Here is a 27,172-nt window from a genome sequence, read left to right as displayed (position 1 = left end):
CTCTTAAGCTTTTTGGACCCAAATGCATCTGAGTGGAAGAGATCAGCTACTTCCACAGATCCTTTCCTCCCTTCTGAGGCCAACAGCTCTGAGATTTTCCTGTGGGCCACTACAGCTCATCCACATTGCCAGTCCTCGCTCAGCTGAAAATACATTATCCAGTGCTGCTAAGTGTGAGGTAGAGGAGGGTAGGCATGGTACACCAGGCAGGGCAGGCTCCACTCTTATACAGTGCAGGTGGCTGTGGAAGGGATTTCCTGGAGCTTCTGTGACTCTCTATGTAGAAACTCAAACACTATCTTTGGTCCTGAACATTCTCTTTAAAAACTGAGGGTGTGTTCAGCATATCAATGCTGATAGCCTCAAAAGCAACTCAAAAAGCACCCAAGAAGTATAAGCCACATACAGACTTGTACTCCAAAGCAGGATTTTCACATTTTCTGTAGGTATGCATTTTCCATCCATATTTTTTTCTCAATCTCACTCTCTTTCTCTCTCTCTCTCACCAGGACCTGTCTGAAAGTGTCTGTCTCCATCTGCTCCTACAAAGCATGTGAGATTATGTGGTTTACCCCCTGCCTGCATTTCCAGAGCCAGCCAGATCAGGCAGCATGACCTGGAGGATATAATAGGCTACAGCCTGAAATATGTTTAGCTGAATAGGGTTTCTTGTGAGTATTCTGGGCTCAGGAAAAGTGAATGAAGAGACTCTAGAGATAGCTACAAGACCATCGTGCTCTTGGCACAAATTGTTAAAGATACGTTGTTTTCCATCACCTGGACAACATGGTGGGTGCTGAAATTTAGCAATGAAAGCCAAGTTGTTGGGACAGATAATGAATATAGTCATAGAAATAATCACTGTAAAAAATATCCATTGATTAAATGACAAAAATTAATATTTTAGCTTTGAGCCACAGCAGAGATTGAAATTAGCAGGTGGATTTTTTTTAAAGAGTAATGTTACATTTTCGTGGATAACATTAGTATTGCTGTTTCAACACACTTCTTTGCTCCACAGATTTGAAGAGCACAAACCATGAAGTAGGAATCCTTGTGCATGGCCACAAGCAAGGCTAAAACCTTGTCTCACTGAGCTGCAAGTACCAGATTGTCTTTTTCCAAGTACTTTTCAAGTCACTGCTCTCTGTCTCACAGTGCCAGATTCTACTTCCTCTTGTCTTATCAGCATTTTTTCTTTTCAGGTTGAAGAATCAAAAGCATCCTTTTACCTCCCCTTATAACTGCTATTAATACCCCCAACGTTTCCCCGGAAAACTAGAGTACTCCAATTTATTTATTTTTATAACCTTTGTCTTACTATTTTGAAGTACAATCAGAAATATAACAGTAACCCAACAGAATGATGAAACACAGCAAGCATTTTATGGCATAGAGAAAATTGCTTTTACCCATGGATAAGAATCAAAATACTTGTTGCACAGGTTTTGGAAGTTTTAACCTTGGTCACTTATGCATCTTATTCCTTACATTATATAATACATTATTTTTCCAATTTTAACACAAAAAGAGAGGGTTTATCTGCTCCTGTAAACTTCTCAGCAAAACCTAGTTCTGTGAGGGAGGGAGGTGCTTAGCATGATGATGAGTTGGAACTGCTTTTATTTCTAAAGGTGCCTTGCTAAAATGAACTCCCTCTGGGGTACAATTCCAGTCCTGCCTTGACTGCACAATGAAATAAGGGTTCCAAACAACTAACAGTGTTTTCCTTGCTATTAATAATATTTCTTTTAGAAAACTTTAATCTTGTATTACTTTTAGTCTAACAGTTTGGCATATATCTTTGGAATGCTGTCTTTACATGAATAATACAGATTCCTAAATACTCAAGTTCAATATCTATGCTATGACATAATGAGAAGATTTTCTGCTCTTGTCTGGGTGTCTATTGGAGAATGCTTTATCCTAGTACAATTTTTTATTAGTTTGATATGTACAATTAAATTTTATAGTACATTACAGTTATTTGCCCGCACTGTGTAAATTACACTATTGATACTGAGGATGTCTCTATGTTGAATATCATTTAGATGTAAAATTTACTCCAAATTCTGTGAGCTTCTGTGAGCTTCTCTGCTGCATCAATTGTGTAAGGATTTCTGCATGCAGGAATGCAGACTGATGTGCATAATTACATGGCTTAACAGGTAGAAGGCTAGAGAAAAAACAACTGTGATGAACATTTTTGCATATTTAATAACTGATGCCAAAGCATCATAAAGCAGCCACCTGCAGCTACAAAATATACACAGCTTGTAAGCATTTTGCAATTAATCAACAGGCTTGTTGTAGCAGACCTGCTATAACATGCTGATGAGTGTGTGCAATGTGCTATTTCCGTTTACTTATTATAAGTATAGCCTACAGTGATTCCTATTTGGTCTGACAAGAAACTGGTCCCTGATTTTGGTTTTCCCAGATTAAAGTAAGCTTGAAAATATCAAGACCTGGGTAACCAAGCTCAGCAAAAACCAAGTATGCTATAACTTATATCTGCACAAAATATCAAAGTAATTGATGTGTTCCAAATTTCTGTACTTCCTAATCACTCTCAAGTCTAGGAGTCAGGAGCTATTGGCAACAGAATTACAATGAGAGAGTCAATGACATTATCTAGAGATTTAAGATGGCCTACTACAGATACCTTAAAACTAGCTTTTCATTCTAAAGGCATCCAATTCAGAGAGGACAATGCCAGACATTTCCCCCCTCCCAGCCCCCCCACCACTTAGCAAAGACATGACTGCACATGGCATCACCACTGGCCTGGCTTTTCATCTGTGCTCCTTGTGGTGCCTGGAGGCAGTTACTACATTTTGCTCTTGTTTCAGTTCAGGAAGTCTGAAATGACAAGAGGGGCTGCTGGAGCAAAGCTTTCATCTAAGGTGCCAAGGTGCATATTACATGCCACGTGTCAAGGCTAGGGAACATATAAGAATGTGCAAGGAAAAGAGCTTGGCAGCTTCATCAGTAGGACAGTATTAGAGACCACTGCAGAGCAGAAGACAATCCTGACGTGACCCTCTATGTGCTGCCTATGGGGAGAGGTGCCTTAAGTGAGCATTGCCCAGAATCATACTTGAGGGCAACTAGTTAGTTAGCACCCAAAAAAAGAAGCAAATTTACACACATGCAGCACCTGAGTATGTGAAAATTCATGACTGGTTCAAAAGAACACACCAGAGAACAAAGCATTCCTCACTGCTAAATCCACTAATGAAAGGGAGCATAAGAAGTGTCATTGCATGGCTCAAGGGCAATTAATTTGCAGTACCAAGTATGCTCTTGGCATCCAAAGAAAGCCTAAAAGGACTACAGCTCCAAGCCAAAGCTGTGACCAAAACCTGGCAGGACTGTGACCATATGGTTTGTTTGTGCACTGACTGTGTGAGACACCAACGAGATTATGCCAACTGGAATAGTGAGGGTCAACCTCAATTAAAAGATCTATTAAGAAAAAAAGCCAAGGGGCACATTTCCTTCTGGTCCTTTCTGATGTGCTAGTGATTTTTACAACTTCAAATTTAGTTGCTTGGAGACCTGCTGGGTTACAAGTTCTGCAGCATCCCCCTCACTTTACATGTAGTGCTTTTAAACAACAACCAAATTTATTTACACATGAATTGACAAAGTGCCCCTTGGCTTATAGTCTTAAAACAGAGAGAGAGAAAAAAATAAATAGCTCAAAGAGAATTTTTTTTAATATGTGTACATCTCTCAGATGAACTCAGCAGTAGACTGATCACTAAGACTGAAATTGCATAGTGACTATATGGACAGAAGATAAATAGTAAAAAATGTGACATTTAAATACAAATTTCAACAATTCAAGTTTCTAGATTTCATATCATGCAATATTCCCCTGTATTTTCCATTCTGTGTATTGTGCAATACTCTCCTAAATATACTGCTCTTTCTAACCAGAGATGAAATATTGAAATTATTGCAGTAATTGTCTTTTAAGTGTTTCTTCCAAATATCATGCAATATATTCAAAGAAAGGAAAATGTTGTTGATATTCTGCAGTGTTAGATCCTGAGGTTTAAAATCCAAATACAAACCATCATGTACTTCTTCCCATTTTTATTTATTAAAACAAATCTACAAACTAAATTGATACTAATATAAATTACAAAACCTTCTAGAAAGAATATTCACCTTTTCAGGTGGGACAATTCATTGAGAAGAAATTTTATCTGAAGTTTGGAATAAACTGCATCTCAAAACTGTATTTATAAAGTCACAAACTCATCTGGCAAACACCTTTCACTCCCAGTAAATACTTTCAGATAATACATAAAAGATAATGCAATTAGTCCCTTAATATACACAATATATTTTTCTGACATATGTAGAACAAAGGAACAAAAAGCACCAGTCCTAACTAAAAGAGACTTCACTGAATTGCTGTCAAGGGTTGTAGCAATGCTTTGATGGCATTTTAAACAGTGTACAGCAAAATCTCACCTTTTGACTCTATTTTTCACTGAAAATCAAACTTGCAGACTCAGACTCTTAACAGTTTTAGATTGCAAAATAACTTATCCAAGAGCTCCTAGTGACTTGCCTGAAACTGAAGTAGCACTTTGAGAGCAAATGACAGGAATAGGTCCATGCTCAAAACAAAAGCAAACAAGAAGTGGAATCAGACCATTTTTTACTACCTGACAGTGGTCTCAAAACCTTCAGCAACTGCTTTTACACATTGTATCTCCTTTAGATGTCTAAGACATATTTACTGAAAAAAAAAAAAAAAAAAAAAAAGAGGGAAAGTAGAAACAAGCATGTGATTTATATGTCTATCCTGATACTTACGATTTTTTCATGTCAGGGAAGAAAACCTGTGTTTAACCAGAACACATGTATCTTAAGGCAAAGCAAGGATGTCTGGTCAGAAAAAGATCAGTTATGACTTCTGAAATTACTTTATAAAGATTGTTTTGTTCACATACTTGCAATGAAGAGAAAAAAGCCACTGTCTCTCAGCCAAAATGAGGCAATCAAAGATGATCTATAGCAATGAGTTTCTAGTTCTGGGATTGTGCTAAGCACACACTTTATAAACATACAGAAATGAAAGCATCTTAATTATCTTCTTCACACATATGTAAAGAGCTACAAAAAACCAGAATATGTCAGTGAAGCTGATAATAGCTACACATGCCATGTTCTTCAACTCCTAAAGCTTATTTCAATGAAATTCAATTAGTAAAACAAACCCATGTTTCCAACAAATTATTTACTGTATAAACAGTTTATAAACTATCAAGCACTCACTTTCTCATATACTCACAGCTTCTTTGTTGAATGGGAGGAGAATGCGAGATAGAGTGAAATAAGAAACTCAGAAGAGCTGCAAGCACTTCAACAATAACATTTTTACATTAAAACACAGCCCTATATTACATTATTTATAACCAGCCAAGCCCTCTCAGAGAACTTACATATGGTATAGAGATAACATTAGTCCAAGGCAAGGGTGCTGGCTACAGTTTGCAGTTAATACACCAGGGAAAAATGAAATGCAATGCAGAAAAAAAAAAAAAAAAAAAAAAAAAAAAGGACATTTTTCAGATAAACTACACCAACATTTCATTTCATTAGGAACTTAGACATATTTAAGTAACTTGATGTCTTTTGTGGTTTTAGGCAGCCATTACAATTGTAGTAAGTTTGAGATCTTTTAAGTAACTCTTCACAATTATGAATAGTTCAGTATTTATTATTAAAAATATAACATGACAGTTTGATTAATAAAAGACAATATTTTACAAGATGATACCACCAATACAGCAATTTATAAGGCATCACTAATAAAGACATTCACTGCTACTGTGCATCTTCAAAAAGTTTCCTGAGAACTATGTGCTGTACATGATGGCAGCCTGAATTGAAACACCGTCAAAATCACTAGTGCTAAAGTATCCTCCAGTAAAAAGATGTTACATGCCTTTTTGTACAGTTGAAAAGCTTCTGAATAATAGCTCAATCCTAATATAATTTCACAGCATACTAATCAGGAGACATTCCAGCTTCAGAAACAGTCCCTTCCTTTTCATTTCAATTACCGACCAGTGAAATGATCTGAAAATGCTTTACCTTTTCAGTAGTTTGATTTGCTCTGACTGCAACTTTCAAGCCCTCTAAGTTTTATTTAACCACTACCAGCAACTTCTAGGTGAATATCACATTTGCCTTTAAAAATGTTAATAACCTGCCTTTAAGAGATAATTTCTATATATCAGATCAACATAGTATCACAGTGACTCTGTTTTTTCTTTAGTGACTGTAGCATTGCAAAGTTGTAACTTCAGACTACCATGCATTGCTAAAGCAAGACTCATGAACAGTCTCATCACGGTAAAACACAGAAAATACAGGCTTACCTTTGGTTAAAGCAAAATTAAACACTGCCTATGATATAATCCTTAGCAAGCAGCCAGCATCTAAAGCAGCTTCACCTTTGTTTAAATAACTTGTGCAGTTTCTGGGTAAAATAAATCTTTGGGATCCTGGCGTTGCCTCTCCCTCGTTATCCTGTAACCACTTGGCACCGCAGCACTGCGAGGAATGATCAAGTTGCTTCACTCACAAGTTCCTTTTACAACTGTGATTACATTACAGGGCCTTGCAGTGAAAAGAGTACTGAACTACCTGCCAGCTAGCACTTTGTAATATATTGCTGAAAGGTTAAAAAATTCAGTCAGCAGTGCATTTTCCAGTTATGTGCAAGCAGACAAGAGCACAAAACATTCTTAGCAACCTCGGTCAATGCGTTTTTTTAATGCTGCTGATCAAAATTTGATGAACATTCAGATAAATCCAGAATAATCTATCTCTGTCCTGGTGATTTTGACTGATTTTGCATGAATTTTGGTATGAAACCAGTGTTTGCACCTGAAACACTGCAAACCTGAGAAAACATCAAATTAGCACTAAATACTAAGTTACAGTTATGCATCAGAAAAGTCTAAATTATGTTATTGTCTTAAAAGGACTTGAGCACAGCAGAGTGAAAAAAGTTCCATTGCCTCTGAAATGCCCATGTGCATTCTTAGGACAGAACTTCATTTTTTTAAATTTCTCCTTTTATCTTTAAGATTCCTTTTGAGGAAAGAGACTACAATTTTTTTTTTTTCATGTCAAATTGTTCTGTTTCTCTAATACTCTATTCTGAAAATGTATTATACTTTCATTTTGCAATGGGTTAAGAATCAATTAATTTAACAGACCTTTATCGACTGGCATTCAAAAATGTAGAGAACAATGTACCTCCTCAGAGTGATTAGAGACAGCAAGGGGAAAGGAAATTACTCAGCATTGGTCAAGCCAAAAGAAGAGAACTATTTCAAACAGAATTATAATGAGAAAAAAATTAAAACATGCGCAAAACAGTTCTGTAGATCTTCAAGTTATGGTAAAGCTCTGGTTATTGAAAGTATCATAAAATAATTAAGGAGAAAAATGCCACAAATTAAACTGCTCATTTCAGCTAATAAACACATAACAGGATTTAAGACTGAAAGTACTGTAGAAGTGACAAACTCAAAATCCTCCCCAGTAGTGATGCAGTATATTTCATGTCACTCCTATGCAGAAATGTCCATGTATTTTCATTGCTTAGGCACGGATTTCCTATTTAGTGCAATAATTACAGTAATCTTTATCTTCTTGATGATTTTAGAAATTATGCTTAGAAGGTAACATTGCCTTTTTGAAAAATACTTAGCTGTATGGTATGTAATTCTCTCATGATGTGTGTAAAATTAAAAAATCAAAATATGATTAAATGGAAATATTTATCTCAGTACAATACCATGGTAGGAATGAAATGCTGATGCTGAGAGCTGCTAATGTGTGCATATCAGTCTCCCGAGACCTGTCTTCAGCTTGCACCTGGCAAAAGATCCAGGACCTGCCTGTCACCTTAAGCAGTTTTACACAAAGCACTGCACTTGTGTCAAGTTCCCTCCCACACAGGTTCTTGCTTAGGGAAACTCAACAGAGGTTTAAAGTTGAAATAAAAAAACACACAGAGGGAAAGTTCCATGGCTCAACAGCCTTTCAGAAAGCTCTCTGGGTCACAGCCGTTCCTTCTTTATGCTCCTCCTCCTAGTCCCAATAAAAATCAATCCAAATATTTCTTATTTGTAAAAGTCAAATCCCCTTTCCAGGATTTAAACTGTTTGACTTACTCTTCTGGATGTGTAACACAAAAGCTGACAAAAAACTTGGCTTGTTCTTCCACTACTGAATCCTGAAATATTAATCTCAAACTCTCTACAAGGTAAATTTTTCTTGGTAGCCTCCAAAGTACCACACCTCAAACAAACTTTTATTTAAACTTTCTACAAATTAGATAAAACTTTGCATGTTGTTTTTGCAACCTTGTTTGCACTGCTGTCCCTTGTACCACCATCAGTGATCGCACTGAAGTTTCAGCTACAGTAAACTATAAACATGCTCTTTTTAAGCCAAAGTACCTGTGCTAATGTCTATTTTGCTTTTGTATTTCTTTTAAAATGCAACTACTTACATTCCAAGCCAGCTAGGCTGTGATGACATACAGACATACCTCTCACCTTTGAGGTCAGCCCAGGTAATACCTTCCAGAAAAGAGGCTAAAAAGTCAGGAGATGCTCTTTCTTTTGATCAATTGGAGTTCAAATACAGTTAATAGTGGTGCTGCTGCAAAATGTATCCTTTGAAACAGCTTTTTATTCACAGTAGTATTTAAGACAGGAAAGTAATGAGAGAGACAGTCACTTAATGTTTCCGTTTCCAAAGAGCTCAGACTGGTTTGCTTTAGTTACAGCCATCTGTGGGTAAAAACACCTATGCCTTGGGCAGCAGACCTGTGCTAGATAAACACTGCATAACTCTAAAATATAATTGTTTCCTTCGTGTTTATATTATTGAAAGTGGACAACTGCACACAAAGACCTGGTTTAGAGATAGATCATTCAGCAAAACTTCCCAAATGAGATCTCCAGCATAACTCTGCTGTGAAATCCTAAGGTTTGCATCCAATATTGCTGGTTTATGTTCATTATCAAATACGCTCAGAGGAAAACACTACTGACAAGATACAGAAGTTCAGCTGTGCCACAGACAGACAGCAGCATAAAAAACCTGTCACATCAGTATTGCTTTGATACCTGGACAAGGTAGGAAGCAGTGTGAGATAGTAGGATTTTCTGTAACAGCTCGCATTTTGTCATCAAAGACAATTACAGGTTATTTTTGCAGGTCCCTATGGCTGCTCATTTCTCATTCTCCCCAGCTCTCCTCTCCTGATTACAAACCTTGCTTAGCAAGGAACCACTTGCCTTTCTCAAAGGTGAAGCAGATGAGACAATAGTCAACAGACAGGAGGCAAAAACCACACCAATATAGGAAGAGTTTTTCTGTGATTTCCCTGGTAAATTACACTAAACTTTTACTACAAAGCAAGTTTTTTTTTTTTAATAGTGACTACTGGCTTGTTTTATAATAGATTTATCATATAAATAATCTGTTACAAAAATGATAAAAAGCCAAGAGAAATATAGGGATAAGGGAGAATTAGCCATATATATTATAAAATAATATTTGAGAGCATCTGAATTACAGCCAATAAATATAAGCAGCAGTGAGTGTTTACAAAATTTTAAAGCCCTTTCAAACACAAGGCAGAATGAGATGGGGGAAAAAAAAGGTATGTTGCTGATATAGCTGATCTCTACAGAAAAAAACTGATTCCCTCCCAAGCTTCTAGTTATTTCAGAAGTGAAAACACTTTCAAACTGCTGTGACAACTAAAACAGAGAGTTATATGAAATAAATATTTTAATGCAACCGTGCATGAGTACTAGTAAATTTAAGGATCAAAGACACTTGTCTTGAACTAATACAATATCCAGAAATGTTGTTCCATGTATGCTATCAACAACAAAAAAAATACAATACAAAGCTAGTTTCACTACTTCTGAACTATTTAACAGGCCATTTTCCTCCCTGTATATTATTCAAAAGCAGAAAATAAGATTGGACATTAAATTTTCCTGCTGTATTGATACAGAGGGCACTAACAAACCTATTATAGATGAAGAAATAACAAGCATTTAATGATAAACTGGAAAATAAAACGTGCACATGAGCATTGGCACCAAAGAAAATGAGAAAGGAGAGCAGAAAATTGCACAGCTTTGTAGAAAGGGAAATTTTCAAATCCACATCATAATAAAAAACATGAAAATCTGCAATAATCAGTCTGAACCACAGATTTCAAATTCTGAATTTACTTGTGGATAGTATGGAAAAAGATTGCTCCCCAGAGTACAGCACAAAATTAGAATATAATAAACAAACCTTATTTTCATGGTCCTAGGCTTAGTATTGGTTTAACAGAAACGTGCCTTTTACAGTAACTTTAAGCTCTATTACTCAAGCCAAGTACTACATCTTTCCAGGGACTTCAATACATTTTAACTCCTGAATGAAGATCATAAAATACAAAAGTAAAAGAAACTTGCCTTTCATAGCAGGATTACATCATGGTGCTTGAATCTTGCAGAGGTAATGGTTTGAAGGTCAGGCTCTTTGGAACAGATGCACTAATCTCTTATTATCTCTATATTACACAAATTATTTCAGATAGTATTTTTTTCTTGGAACCAACAGATAAGCCTCTGTTTTCTGCCTAGGATTATTGTGATCATTAATGAGAGTGGTTCTTTTTGGGTGTGTTTGAAGTGTGAGAGGGTAGCTGCTATTGAGCACAGGTTGGTATAAAAATACCAATGACAAATTAAATAGCAGGGAAAAGTAAGACACATGAATTCCACATGGGTTAAGATGCTGTCTAAATAAACACAATATATGCACAGAAAAAAAAGATTCCTACATACACAATGGATCAAAATCACATCTGGTAAAATCTAAGATCAGAGCAGAGTCTTGCTGTATTTTATACACAGTCTATGTTTAAGGAAACATGCAGTTCTGTTATTATAACCTCTATAATAGGTCAGACTTTTAAAACTCCATGGGCACAACAGAATCTAATATGACAGAAGATTTGAGATACAACAACAAACAATAAAAATTGCATAAACCCTGGCTTGTTTATATAAAGCTGTAATTACTACCTTCCTGACTAAGTAAGGTTTGATAGGACATAATACAATTATCTAATTAGTAGCCAACTTCTAATAAAATCACAATGAAAGATGACACCAAGAGCAGGCAAATATCATATAACAGAAATTTTGTGAAGCTACTTGATAAATTAAAAGAAATAGCTACTGCCAGAGTAAGAACAATATAGAAGTGACTTCGAATAAACTTAAGTATCCTACATAGCTATTTTAATAACTATTTCGCAGCCTTTAAATCACCATAATTATATGTTATTAAACACACTATCTTTAGGCTATGAAAAACATAAAAAATAGTATGTCAGTATTAGAAAAATAATATTTTTGATAAATAGTCTGCAATCACAAGATTTGCCCTATCAATTAGTGACACAGCATTGAAGATAGATAATGAAGACAATCTCCACTTTCTTTTGAAGTGAGTTTTAATCTGCATTTCAGTGGTAACAGGAGCCAATATCACTAAAAATTACTCAAATCTAAAAATTAATTTACTTAATAATCCTTTCATATGATGTGCCTAATTACATACTGTTTTCAAAAGAATATTTTTATTCATGATATCTCCTATTTTTCTCAGCTTCTCATATATGGATTTAATTTTTAACAAGAACATATTCGAGCAGAAAATTGAAAGCACTTCTCTCAAGTCAAGATCTTCCAACATATAGTCAGAAAATTTCTTAGAATAGTTAATGGTTTTTTCCACTGAAATGTTTAAGTAGAATCAGTTTTTCTAACCCTTGCCCAGTAGTGGTCTTTCTCTGAAGACTGCATTATCTGTAATGCCACACTGGGAAAGAGGAAGATATCCAATGAAGACCAAAACTTTTTCAAAGACCCTTACTTTTCTATATATTTTTCTGTCATCCTCAAAGCAACTTACGGCTAAACAGAGTAATTGAGTATAACAAACAAAATATAAAAGCATGGGTTATTTAAAACAAATATAAAGTGCATGGTGTTGTTAAATATTTTCTTTTCCCTATATCCAGAAGAAGTGGGTTTTTTTTTGTCTTATATATCCACAAAAACATGCAGAATTTTCAGCAAGTTCATCATGTGTAGATCTCCATGGGGCTATTCCCTGTGAAGCATACATAGGACTGGACCTCACCATAATAAGGATACTTAAGACATAATATTTAAATAAATTTCCAATACTTTTGTAATGGGACATTATTTGTTTTAACAGTGAGGAAAATAAAACATTTTAGAAACCAAAGTTAACTTGCTCATAAACTCCCGTTCCAGCACAATGGTGCCTGAAAATTTGAAATATTTGCTACTAGGATATGATTTATATTCAAAAGTCCTATGTTTTTAACATAACCCTCATCAGTGAGTTTATATTATGTTCTGTTCTATTCATCCCAACAGGACAATGATAAAGCACCAACCCAGAATCATGGTGAAATTCTGATCTGCTTTTCTTCAGAATTACAAAGGGAGAGAAAAATACCTTGTGTACACTTAAATGATCTCTTATCATACCACCTTCTGATTCAGCAAGGCAGACAACCACAGTATTTTCAGGTATTTTTTAAGGATGATTTTGACAGTGATAAGAATTATTTCGGTGAAAAACCTAGCAATTGCAATGAAAACATCTTGTTACAGAGAGTTCAGCACTGTGCCATCAAGTAGGATAACAAATGTCACCATACTATTTTCTGAAGTACAAAACATGAGCTAAAAGAACAGTCAAAGGGATGTGAGTATAAACATAGACATTTGCAAGGCAACCCAGGGATGGATGACTCTATTTTAATTTAATTAATGATCTGTTCACATATCCTATGCATTTCTTCATAGAACTGAGTTCTCAGCTTAAAAGACTTTAGCATCTTCTTACATTCAGATCCTGACTCAGCTTGTGGTCAATATACCTTCTATAATACCACTAAAATACATCAACTAATCAGGTACTAATCAGTTGCTCATTTAGCTAATTTTACACTGCAATGAGTGATCTATGCTATTTACCCTTAAAGCAAGTAACCTCTAAAGAGTAATTAATTAAAATCTCCTAAATAGGAACATTCTTACTGGGAGGACACAAGAAATGAAAATGTTAAACAAAGCCAAGACTAAATGTATGCATGGTCCACATTACACCCCAGCAGCACAGAGCTGAGCCCTACTTTATCATGTCTGGGCATCAAACATTACTGTCGTGATTTATATTGTAAACATTATTAAACAAGTTTAATATGTGATACATAGACATGCTTTAAAGTATGGAAATTTAATGTCCCACAGACTCTTTCCTTAAAACAACAGCCCTGTCTAAAGATTACACACAAGTGGTTACACACATATATGCACACTGTATTACTGTTTCTCTTATCACATGCTCCTAGGAAACAAAGAGTTACAAATATCTTTTAATCTCACAGTTACAATTGTAAACTTTTTAGGAAGTCTTGTCTTTTCTGCAGATTGTGGGATTTTCAGTGGGTCACTTGCAGTCCTGGAGTTTGCTCCTCAATAAAATGGGACAATGGCACTTACCATTCCTTTGTAAAATGCTTTAAGGTCCATGGCTGCCAACAATGCAAAGAACAAAGAACCATCACAACTGCTAAAGAGGTCTGACATGAACTATAAAATTCAGAATATAAATTAAGAGCACATAAAATAAATTGCACTACTAAGTTCAACAGTACGTATTTACATAGTAGCCATAGTAGTTCTTGCTCCAGTTGGGATTGCAACATGACTGCTATACTGCTATTACAACTCTCAGAGAATAGAAAACTTTGAACAACAGAAAAAAATCTTCAAAAGGCATCCATTTATTTCACAGAATAGTCTTATTGGGCAGCTAAATTCCTAAGCCTTGAAATCAATGGGATTTTGAAGCATCAAACTCTCGAAAGAAAATTATTTCCTAAAAATAAGCATATCCCACCAGCAAAGAGACCATTTTTATGCGTAAAGAGAAACTACCTGTGCATCTAACATGTTGACTTGCACGGCTGTGGGAAGCTCTTTAAGTGAAAAAAGCATGTTACAATGAAAAGCATCAATGTTCACTTCTCAGTTTTGCAACTTCATACATAGTTTTTTTAACAAAAACTGATGATCCTACTTCTCTATGGCATATGGCTTCTGTCATAAGTACTGTCAATATTGTAGTCATAGGCACCACATGAACACAGATAAAAAGTAAAACATGTGAAGAAAGTCAGGAGACGTCACACCTGTCACCCTAAATTGACATCACAGAGTCACAGAATGGTTGGGGTTGGAAGGTACCTCTGGAGATCATCTGGTCCAGCACCCCTGCCAAGGGAAGGCCACCTACAGCAGGTTACACAGGAACACCTCCAGGTGGGTTTTGAATGTCTCAAGAGAGGGAGACTCCACAATCTCCCTGGGCAGCCTGTTCAGTGCTCTGCCTGTTCAGTGCTCTGCATTACTTTCAATGTAAACAAGTTCTTCCTCATGTTGAGGTGGGTGTCCTTATTGTTTTTATTTATGGCCATTACTCCTTGCTTGACACCCATCTTGGAGATATTCATATGCATTGATGAGATTCCCTCTCAGTCTCCTCTATTACCATTCAGCCTCCCTTATGGAATCAGCCACTGATCCAACCGGACATTTGATTTGCCTTCCTGTTTCTCTTCCTCACTTCTAACTCAACTAAACTTCATGCTGTCCAAATATTTTTTGCTCTTTTAGCAACAGATTATTTGCAACTATAAGCAAAAAGTAGTATTTAAACAATACCAAGAAAGCATAGTATTGACAAAAGCATTGGCACATAACCCCCAAGTAAGACTAAGATAACATATTTACTGCTCAGTGTACCAGCACCAGGGTGGCACTGGGTGAGTGACAGCACATTGCAGATTGTTGTGCTCCCCAATTGCCCTTTGAAGACTAAGAGCATTATTATATTCCCAGCATGCAAAAACTGGCAGTACCATATCCTAGAAAAAAGTAGTATTTTTATTAACGGTACATACACAAAATAAGAATATTACTAAAGTACTTACATTTTCATCATAAACATTGTATCACTGGTGCTGTTATTACACATTCCGCTTGATGATATATGGAAATGTTTGTTTGGATGTTTGGATCATGACAGTTGTGCTGAGAGTACAACTAATTCAAGTGACAATAAATTTACAATTCACAGTGTCATTTCCATCTACATGGTTATTCAGTTTTCTTTTGACTGGAAAGATTCATAGCAATTACATAGTATTAGTTTTATTGATGTCATTTGCTCATCAGAAAAAAGTAGGATATTTAAGGCGATCACCAGATATTTGATCACATTTAAAACAATTAACAAATGGATTTCTTAAAAATTTTTCATGGCACTTCTTCTGGGGCTGACAACCCCACTTTCTTTAACACAAACATATTAGTATTTCCTTTTGTGCAAACAATTTATACAAAAACATGAAACAGACACATAACCATACCTCGTGATTAGCATTCACACAGCATCTTAGAAAACTTACTTTACATCTTATGGATGCTGAGCAATCAGTACAGCAAATGAGAGAAACCACTTATGAGCTAGAGTTACAGCATCTCAGCAAGGCTTACAAAACTAGAATCAGAAATCTTAAGACAGTAGTATCTATGGGAAATATGTGTGCCAAAGGCACTCTTGCATTTGTAATTTGAATTTTACTATCACCCAGCAATATCAGGTTCAAGCCTGGTGCTCTGGCACAGTTTGCTTATTGCATATAGAGCTGCAAGAACAAGAAAGTGGCTACTTTGTGCAGCCCAGAGGTGGTTATTTTTTTAAGTAAGATCTCCTCTATCCAGGCAAATCTGCCCTGTACCTCTCCTCCATGCAAGATGGGCAACAGAAAACCTTGCAGGATTCAGCTACAGGATATGAAGGACTGGGGGAGCTGAAAGCCCTTGCTTCTGAGGGGGACCAAGGAAAGGGTTGGGAGCAGAAATAAAGGGGACTGGGCACAGGCCAAATGGGACCCAGCTCACTAAATTTCAAGTGTCAGTAGATGTTGCACTGGAGCTAGTCATGCCAGACTCCTTTTAGAATATACACAGAAAACTCAGTTCTTTCAAATCAGCTCTTGGGGTGGTTCTGCCTCACAAGGACTATTACTGAGACAGAGTTTGGTTACTAGATTGGATCCTGTGTGTGACATTCCTGAAGTGACCCTTCACAGTGCAGTGGAGAATCTCTACCTAGGCAAGAACCTGGTCCCTAACATGGTGTGCCCCTAAGTTAAAGACAACTGACTCCCTCAAAATGTTTTCCTGGTAAATTATTCCTTTCCCAGCAATGAATACTACTTCAATGGAGAACTTTCATTATGCAAAAAAGCAAACCAGCCCTACCATGTATGAAACCTGGAGGGTTTTCTTTCTATGCCCCATGAACATCTTTCCCAGTTAATGTTTGGAGTCCAGACTGAAGAAAGCAGATGAGCCTTGTCAAAGAAATCCCCTCACCCTGCCCTGACCATGAACTCTAGAAAAGAGCTGTTCAAACAGAAGATCATCAGTAGAATAACTTTTAAAGACTGAGTAATGGGTCAAACTTATGTCCTTTATACATAAATCCTAGGTCACATCTATCCCTAATTAATTCAGTGTTTAAATCTGGCCATGCTCTGAGAACATTTCGCACCATCAAATCTAATCAAATGGTAGAACTATAAATAAAGCCACCAAGAGCCATGTGAAAGCAAAAGTAATCAAAACAGCAACCCTGATATTCCTGCCTGGAAGAGCTTTTGGATATTTTAACCTGCTTTGTAAACAGGAAGTCCATTTGCACACACCTGTGTTAAGATAACTTGTCAATCTGACAAGTTTTGTTCTGAAACCAGAGAAGTCATCACAAATAAATGGATTCCCAAGACACTGATTCTTTTCCCAAAGACACAGAATCTACCATTAACACACCACCACCACCCCCCCAACCTTTTAGTAGTGTTTCACACTGATATTTTCCAACCACCACATAAAATCAAAGTTAACCCAAGCTTCAAAGGCAGGAACTGTTTTAGGCAGCCACCCTATCTTATCTAGCCATGAAACTTCTGTGCTTCACAGATCACAGAAGTAAAGCAGAAAGACAACTGCCTCCTCTGGGCTTAGCACTGACCTGGCTCGACCTGAAGCAGAGTCAAGCTTCCATCACACAGAGCATTTCTGTTAGGGCAGTCAGACATCTAGAGCTTCTGAGAACTAAAACATCTCATTTCTAAGATTCCTGGTAAAGTGAACCTTTTGAAGTGATTAGACACCAGAAACTGAATTTTTGCAACATGAAAAATGGGTGAATGGGTAAATGAAATAAATTATATGTGGGTATCTGTCTGTGAGCATCAAGTATATCTATAAATATTACATAATTTCAAAGCTATTCTCAAGTAACTTTGAGGATAAAATCACAACAGTTCATTGAACATATACTGCAGTTTAATCTTTTAGCCTTTTCAATGTCTTAATTCTATGGCAGTGCAGTTAAATATTTGTAGACTTCCGTCTGAAAATCTAAACAAATTGTCCAATTTCAGTAAATTCAAGCATGTTGAGACAGACCTGAGGATACACAGAGGGCACACGTACTGTTACTGAGGTCTAAGTAACAATATTGAAGTTTGTACAAAAGGAAACACCAATTAAACTTCGGCATTGCACAGTATTTTTATGCCATACTCAAGAGTAAGTTATACCAAAATAATGGACATAATTAGCACCTAACACTGCCATAGAAATCAATATAGATATAAACAAACATCACTTTTCACTACAGGATCCCTTTTGGAAGTTACATGGAAATCACTTCTAAAAATTGCTTATCAAAATAAAGAAAAGCTGTCAGAATATTCAAAAGCCTAATGCAAATGGTAAAAATATGCCACAGTTGATAACAAAATATATGTACTTTGACAGCATGCCAGTGACTGAGGGATCACATCATCTCTGACTTCCTGGAATTGTTTTTTTTTCTTTGTCTTTTCTTGGCAATTTGAAGAAAATCTAAGATGCAATAAATTGGCTAGTCAAATGGAGTGATCAAAAATCACTCAAAATTTAAATACTACTACATGTATGAAGGAAAAGACAGCGCAAAAATACAAGGATATATTGAAATACAAACCTGTAAAATTCTCACTAGTGTCTGATTGATTTGCTGAGAAAGCAATCACAAGCACAGGGATCAGATATTTCCAGGGGATAAAAGCCCCTGCTCATCAGCCACATTTATGCATGAAGTGCGAGCAGATGCCACTGAAGAGCCAAGCTTTGTACTGAAGAAGAAGTAGTTAACTGAGCACCTCAATCCCCCTTTTCCCTTCTCTTTGTGTGTCAGACTGGTTGTTAGGAAGCAAGTTTGGACTCGCAAGTAATATGAGGTGCTTGTTTTCATCTCTTCTATCTTTGTTCTATTTTAAGACTTGTCAAAGTGGTTATTACTTATGATAATTTAATTTATATGCCATCGAAACTATGAAGAGTACTCTGGGTAATAAAAGTTATACAATCAGAGATGTAATTCCTTTGTCACATAGTTTACATTAAACTGCTGCTCTTTGTCTTCTTGGAAACAAAGTCAACATTGGCCTGGCCAGTAGCCCTGGGGAGTAGAAACACTGCCAGACTGATGCATGTGGGACCACGGCCAGTGCCTGTCCTTGTTTATCATGTGTCCACTCATGTCCTGCAATGCTGCTGGTACCTGGGTCTCAGCCAGCTGGACCCAACCTCCCTTCTTGATACCTGAAAAGTACTGGAGAAGGGAGTTGCTTTTAAGAGAGTGCCTCAGGTGTGCTCAGACTCTTTCCTATCCATATGCAAAGCTCCTACTGGAGCTCTAGGTACCTAGAGGGTTCTGCAAAGCTGGGTGAAAGTTTCGGCTGAAATTTTTTAAGGAAAAGATTCAGCAATACTGAAATGCTTTATGAACTGATACTGCTCTGACACTGTTAGCATTTCATTTTAAAATGATCTTCATATTTATTTATATTTTAGGAAATACTCAAGCTAAATCTTGTCCTTTCAAGATCAAATCATAAACTTTTAGATTGGAAATAATTTTTCATCAACTTCAATAACTTGCAAATAATTTATAAATTTTTAAAAATCTATATGAATAATTTTCCATAACTTAACTAAATTCTGCATATTTCACTACTTATGATACAGAGTTCAGAGTATCTAAGGGCCACTAGCTGTATTGCAGACTTATATAGCTACCTTATATATGTATACAGCTTTTTTAATAAATACACTAACACAGTCAGCTGCAGTAAAGCAGCAAGCTTTATTATTATCATCATCATTATAATTATTATTATTTTCCTTGAAAATATCTTAAAAACAACAGGTTTTTGTCCTATATTAGGTTTATTGCTTTTTATTGGGATTCTGTTGCTAATCATTCTATTTCTAGCCAAAAAAAGTTGAATGAAAACACTCTTAAAACTTACCTTCTCATTCACATGTAAAAATCCTAATAAGACTGAAATAATGTCTCTAAATCTGATGCTTCTTTGGATTCATTAAATGAATCTTTTTTTAAACTCAGCCCACCAATATCCTATCATCAAAAGTATGATTTTATAAAATGTTCCATAAACGAAACAAAAAACAAGTCCTCCCAAACCCCACAACACCTCCCAAAAGCATACGAACAACAACAACGCCCCCCACAAAAAAAAAAGCCCTCGACATAAAACAAAAAAAATCTTCAAGATTTTTTACAAAGTCAGTTCTATTTTCTAAAATATACCAAACTACATAATTTCTTGGCCCTACTGTATTTAGCGATATGATACCTGTATCTGAAATACTGTGTTGAACAGGCTATCTCAATTTAAAAAAATAGCAAGGTTTATGTTAGATAAAGACTGCTTCTGAAAGGAAAAAAAACCCCAAGTGTATCAAAATTAAGCTCAATCATCTGACTAAACAAAGAGGGCTTTATTCTTCCATGAGAAAGGAATGAATTTCTGTGCCACAGAGGAAAAGCATTTTTCCTCTGAATGACTGCAGGTACTCAAAAAATTTCTACAAATTCCAGAACACAATCTGTGGATCTAATCAGGCAAGAAGCATATGAAGAGTAATAAAATACAAGTTTTAGATTGACATGCTCTTCACGAGAGGCATTTACATAGAAATTTTTAATGTGAAGACAGTACATTTTTTTTTCCCCTCTTAGTAGTCCTTTGGCACCATTCTATTTCCTTTTTCTGTCATAATTTTGGTATTATTTCAACTCTGTGTTTATACTTGCAAAAAGTAGAGCTTGTGAACACACTGTGAATCAGATAAAAATCAAATAAAAATTCTCTTTAAACAGTGCTCAGTTAAATATAGTCAGAACTATAAGAAGGCCTTTTCTTTGTATAAAAAATACAATATAAACATAGCAGTGAAGATACACATTAAATACATGTGACATATTTTGAAATTGTACAAGACATGCATGACATAGTTTAGGCATAATCAAGATTATACTTTTGGAAAGCTATAAATTTTCCTAAACCCCATGTTGCTTACATATTGGCAATAGCCCTAAGAACAGTCATTGCTGCAGTTATATCTCTATTTAAAAATCCAGGCAGAAGTTGGAAATACAAAAGAAGAGCAATACTTTTGAGTAAAAGTCAAGCAACTGCATAACAGGAGAGAAAGTCACAATTTGCACTTCAGGAAAAAGGAAAAGAACCACATGTAACACTAACTCAACAGAGCAGTGGGACTTTGAAAATACTAGCCCTTATTAGGAAATCTTTTGGAAGATGAGTAACTGGAACTGAACTGTGTTTCTATTACGGGTAGTGAATTCCTCAGCAAGACGGCAACAGTAAATAAAAGAGAACGTGCTTACATTCACTCAAGAGTTTCAAAAAATTGACTATCATTACTAGAACAAAGAGTTCCTCTTATGAAAACAATCAGGTATTTTTCTTTTTTAAATATTCTTCATCTGCTTCCACATCACCCTCCCCTTCTTCTCCACCCCTTGCTGCAGAAACATTTGGGTGCAGGAGCAGCTCAGAGTTTTTGCTGGGACCAGGGTTGCTCTTTCCTGTTGGGTGTCAAGTGCAGAGCCCAGATCCTGTCCCCATCCCTAAGGCACCATGACCATCCCTACTGCCTCACTACAGACTTTTTTAAAATTGGCTGAAAAGAGAAATCCTTTTACATGTCAATCTCCCTACATTCTTCTTTTTGTGCAACAGAGCCATTATCCTCATAGACTGTCACAACTATGTAGAGCAAGCTCTAAGGGCCTGCTCTGGCAAAAACCCCAACCCAGACAGGAAAGACTCTCACAGAGATAATACTGACGAGACAAGCAAGGCGAATGAAGGAGCTGCAGGACAGACCACCACACTTCTGCAAGGCTGCTGAAACTTACTTTCCAAGTGCACACAGTGTAAAGTTAAGGAAAACATTTTCAAACCACACAGACTTAAGATAACAAAACAGGTATCTGTAGGTAAGGAAGCTCATGTGTAAATACAACGCATTCTTGCAGAGATCAATGTCCAACACAAGCAAATACTGGGAAATGCTCCTCTAAAAAAACAGAGAACAACACGTGAATTACAGTAGACCAGGTTATATCTGTGAGGTAACTCTATAGCTGAAGACTCATGTTACTTCTGAATTCAAAGCTAATTTTCTGAATTTGCCATTAGAAAATATTGTATCTTGTAGCATTCCACTTGGACGAACAAGAGATGGCAATACAAAAAGTAATATCAGAAAAGAAATCCTATGGAAACAGCAAAATGCTAGATAAGACACAAACAAGAAAAAAAAGGCTCTCTCCCTATTGTGCTAAATGCTCTGATAGGTTTAAGATACATCTCTCTCTATTCTGATTGTTAGAAACTTTATTGCAATTTTGATACAAATATAAAAGTTATTTGTAACCAATTATACCTATTTGTTATTATAGCAGTTTCTGACAGTGCTGTCCATTAGATTCAAAAAGTCTCCTGCATTTTTTTTATCTGAGAATTTTCATTACTCATTCTGAAAGGAATGAACTTGCAATCTGCTCAGAAAAACTATTCTATCCTCAAGTTCATCTGTCACTGAATCACAGAATCACAGAATAGGCTCAGTTGGAAGGGACGCACAAGGGACCCACAAGGATCATCAAATCTAACTCATGGTCCAGCACAGGACCATCCGCAAGAATCCTTCCCCCTAGATTACCAGGAACTGACATACTTTATAAATCAGTTTCACCATCATATTCTAGCAGCATAATAAAATATTAACAAAATCTGCCTGTGGGTTTTGTCTTAAAAGTCAACTAATATTCTCTGGCTTGTTTTAATAAAACCAGTTAATGCCTCCCTCCTATCTAGTTTCTTTCTGACATCCAGTATTCCTTACTGATTCCCATGCTTTCTATCAAGTCTAATAATGATAGATGATTTATTAAATTCTAGATAAAATAAGTATTTTAAATTTTTGCCTAGCAATCATTTCTTATCAAATAAGCACAATTTCTTTCATTAAAGTAATTTTAAAAAAAGTCATGTTATGAAGTAAAAGAATCATGCTCAGAAATGCATCCTTGTCATTCAATCAATCAAGCAATATCATGAAATTTCAGGGAAAATAAAGCCTGCCCACTGCATGAAAAAGTTATCACAAACCTTGTAAAAAAGTAACAGAATTATGCAAAGAAGCAATGGTGTTCTCAGGAAACACCAACAAACAAACCATCCTTATTCCAAAGGCCTTTGCCCTCCAGCATATTTTATTTATTATTTATCTGCTTTTTCTGTCCATACTATTTATACTTGTATGAAATCTCTCATTTCATAAAATTACTGCAAGGATGGACAATAAAACACTGCTGCCAGCATTTAAAAAAAGAAAAAAAATTAAGAACAGATTAACAGACTGGAGATGGTGGATGTTGTGCTTTTGGGTTTTGATTGTTTCTTTTTGTTTGTTTTTAGTTTGTTTGGTTAGTTTTTTTGTGTGTGTGGTTTTTGTTGTTGTTGTTGTTTTTGTTTTGTGTGGGGTTTTTTTTTTTTTTTTTTTTTTTTTTTAATGGCAGTGTCTACTCTGAATTGAAGTAGCTCTGAGCCTGGAAGGCTCAATTTAAGCACTGCTTTGCTTACATTCCCATGTTTCCCAAGCAAGATTTTTTTTTTTTTTTTGCACAACCTAGGAGTGCTTGTTAACAGCCACTAAGTACCTCCAGTGAACCATCATATTCTCCATCAACAGAGTAATGGACAAGGTTTTCTTTTCTAAATCTTTACCTTAACTTCAGTCATCCAACCATAATAAAAAGCTGTCTTGAGACCAGTCTTTGAAAGTGAAACATGGGGCAATCAACTGGATAAAGTTCTTTAAGCTGCAGTGTGCTCACAAAGAGAGCACAGATAGATTGTGGGATGCATGATTATCAGAACTTTACTGCTTAGTGACAATTTCCTCACTTAGATGATATTAATATTTATATTATCTGAAACTGGGAATTTGCAGCTTAATTTAAAATAACATAAAGCCACTTCTTTATAGGGCAAATTGCAGAAAATGACAGAAAACATACTTTAGCAGGAAACTTTATTCTTTATATAGGGAAATATATATAAACCTTTTTCTCAGGTTGCAAATTACTTCCTGAGGGAAACAGAGAAACACTTCAAGATTCCCTCCAAGTATCACTTCAGGGACACACATAAGTGAAAAGGATTTTTCTTCATTCTGTTTTCACCTTGTGACAAGACTTGACTTCAGCTTCATGGTATGTAATCTGCCTCTGAAACATTCATGCCTATGGCCTCATTTCAGGCTGCTGATGTTGAACTTCAACAGATGTTGAAGATGGAAAGCAAATAATTTTGGTTCTTACACAGAAAGATCTCCTTGTGGTTCACACCATAAACACAGCAAGGTGCTTTCATTTAGAAAGTTGACCTGGTATCAGTGTAATGTCAAACTAGAGATGCTGTCCGTTCTTCTAAGCTCCTTAGCTCTCCATCTTTGCACCAATTTTACTCTCATCTGTGAGATGAGATTTACTCTCATCTTCAAAATAGCTGGAAGCTGCTGTCAGCACTTAAAGAGAAGAAAAGTGGGCTTCTACAAATAGATGATCTTTCTAAACACTATCTGGTGACCAGAGGGTAGAAATCAAAAGGGAGGAATTATTTTGCTTTCTTAAGGCACACGTCTGCATGTATCAGGAGAACTGAGAGGGATCCAGGGATGGGAATATTTCGGTTTACCTGAGATTGAAATTTTCCTTCTCTCAAGAACTCATTTTACTGATGACACCCCTCCTATTAGCTCTATCCACTTTGAAATGCATCATTATGTCTCTATACGTGGTACAAATTTTGTGATAAAATTCTTCTCTCCTATGACAGAGTTTTCATCTCATTCAAAACAAACCCCAAATCAAAATGTAGTATGATAAATACTGGCCTCAGTCACTCATTGGTGTGGAAACTACAAGATTAGATATTCTGTAGAAGGGAATAGAGTGTTGTAACACAAAATTGAGACAACTCACAATGACTTCTTATCCTAATCTAGTTTCCTATAATTTTCCGATGGTTTAAAGTTTAGTTTCTGTATTCAGAAAATTTGCAATTAGGTATTTATTCTGTTTATGTATTTATTTACCAAAATAAGGCTGACAAAGAAAGTCAGAAAATTTTGATTATAACTAAAATGGTTATGCATGCCGGGAGCTATTTTCAATTTTCTGCGGTCATTTTGGGAGTTTTGCTTCTTTTCGTGCCCTTTTCCTTTTATTCTTTTTAACTGTGATAGCATAGGAAGAGCTGGATTTTCATTAGAATATTGTTAGAAGATTAAAAGCTTTTTCTGGTGAACACTCTAAAAATCCAATTTGTGGGCACAATGAACAAATACATAGTAAGTAGGGATTTCACAGAACAGTTACTAAAAGTATTATGAAATCTTAAACATAAAAGGAAGGTGCAGCAAAAAATACATAATTTCATTGCAGATTTACATAAAATAGAAACCAATTCATTCACTGAGCATCTATAAGGCACATATTCTGAATAAATATTTTTCAACAGCACTAACCAGAGTGTGTAAAATAATGATTACTGGTCCTTCTAAGTCCAACATGCAAGTGGGTCTGCTCCATAAGTGCAAAGAAATCCATGTGTGTGTGTACAGACACGAACACGTATGCACAGGCTCATACACACACTCCTTTTTCAGCTCAACAGAAAATCAAATCGTACAAATATTAACTCTCTTGCAGCAGTTCCATACACACCACTTCCATTTTTATATAATATCAAACCCCAGCAGTATGCTAAAAGGAAGAATTATCTACAAAAAGTCGAATTCAGCCCTTTTTGACCATTTCTTCAAGTGAAAAAAAGTGAAACAGTAATGAACTTTACTGGCTTTCAAGACAGCAGTAAACTAGAATTTCAGATCTACTCAATCCATAAAAATATAGAACCTAAGCTTTTAAAAAAAAATCTGCCTTTTTATTTCTCATTTTCTATTTTGAGTTTTCAGAAACAAATCAGAAACAATATCTGTGTCATGCTTCTCCTACTTATAATCATGTAAGTCACAGAAATAAAACCTGAACAATCTATGGAGGCTACACATTTATTTCTTTATTTTTATACTTCCTTTAAAATACATATACTGCATCAACAGCACACCTCCAGTTCCTGAAGAGCTGTCCCAGAAGTTCCCACTTGGCACCACTTTTAGAGGCCCATAACTTTTCACATCAGTTCCAAAACTTCAGAACTTACGTATTAGAATCAATTTTCACAGAATAAATTTTAAAGTACCCAGTAGATATTATATTGTCATAACAGCAATTTTCTATAGTTTTCAGTAGTGGACACATTAGTAAGTTGCACAACACATTAAAATGAAATAGACATTTTTAGGTTTCTCCTCTCATCTTGTATAATACAGGAAGGAAGGGAAGTAGGTCCCTGATTTAGGATAGGAGTATTTAGTCTCCAGCGATGTCGTTTGGAAAATCTATCAGGTCTCATGCTTATATTGTTCTAAAAAATGCATTAATTTAATTCACAGATTTTTGACAACATTCCAAATTAGTGACTGACAAAAAATGACACATTTATTTGCTCTGGTTATGCCACAGATAATACTCTTAGCCTGAGTAACAGGACAAAGTAAAGATGATTCTGAACTGGTTTAAAATGATGAATGATACATAATCATGTTTTTCATATCTGATTTGCTCTTTGAGTTTCATTAAAACTTTACAAGTTCCATTCCTTGCAAAACTCCTATTGTTTTGAAAATTATACCATGCAAAACTTGGAGAGCTACACTACCTTTCTATGAAGAACAGAAAAATATGAGCATTAAACAGTTGATACTGAGAAGTGCTTGGAAGTCACTGCTCAGATTTTAAGTGGACTAAAATATCAGTGTAGAAATTCTTTCTACAATACGATATCACTTTTTATTACTTACAGAGCACTTGTTGATTCTGATACATCTAAAATACCATCTTACTGTATACAACTATCAATATTCTAGTCTCAGTCACAGTGCATTCTTGAACAATACAATATTAATTACAGTTCTGGGCTTCAAATACACCAGTTTCACTTATCATTTGTTTCAACTACGTGATTATATACTTTCCGGCTTAAAATTCATGAGTAGTGTAGAAAAGTAAAACAATCTTTTTGTTAAAGCTGACCAAGCTTTAATTGTGAAAGGATCAATTTCTACTACTTATCTGTCAATCAAGGAAAGCCAGAGGAAAGGGGGGAAATATTTGATGATTTAAATAAACAATATTTTTACTTACCTTAGTTTAGATACCCTAATTATGTAAGAGGAATGCTGAAATATGAGTGCATGGCATGCTAGGCTGAAGCTTTTCCTTCTTTTAGTGAGAAAGAACCCTTAGGGTCAGGTCCTGCTCCCACTGAAGATAAAAGCAGACATCTTTGCTGGGGTCCAGGAGCAGGACAGGGACTCTAAAACAATCTTCTTCCCTTTTGTATCTTTCT

The 27,172-nt window shown here is 35.8% G+C and overlaps 1 protein-coding gene across 14 annotated transcripts in view; it reads right to left on the bottom strand.

Annotated features, from left to right (window-relative positions):
- RIMS1 (regulating synaptic membrane exocytosis 1) overlaps nucleotides 1-27,172 on the bottom strand; it is a 301,446-nt gene that overhangs the window by 10,631 nt on the left and 263,643 nt on the right. The window contains exon 1 of one of the 14 annotated variants that reach the window (XM_066315002.1): nucleotides 6,408-6,559. The exons of the other annotated variants lie outside the window; for them this stretch is intronic. The gene's annotated coding sequence lies outside the window, so the exon portion shown is untranslated. Of the gene's footprint in view, nucleotides 1-6,407; nucleotides 6,560-27,172 lie in introns of those variants that run through there. 14 annotated transcript variants of the gene reach the window in all.

This window comes from Sylvia atricapilla, chromosome 3 (assembly GCF_009819655.1).
Source record: "Sylvia atricapilla isolate bSylAtr1 chromosome 3, bSylAtr1.pri, whole genome shotgun sequence".
Lineage (NCBI taxonomy): Eukaryota > Metazoa > Chordata > Aves > Passeriformes > Sylviidae > Sylvia > Sylvia atricapilla.
Note: the sequence above shows the minus strand (reverse complement) of the source record. Positions and strands in the feature narration are given on the sequence as shown.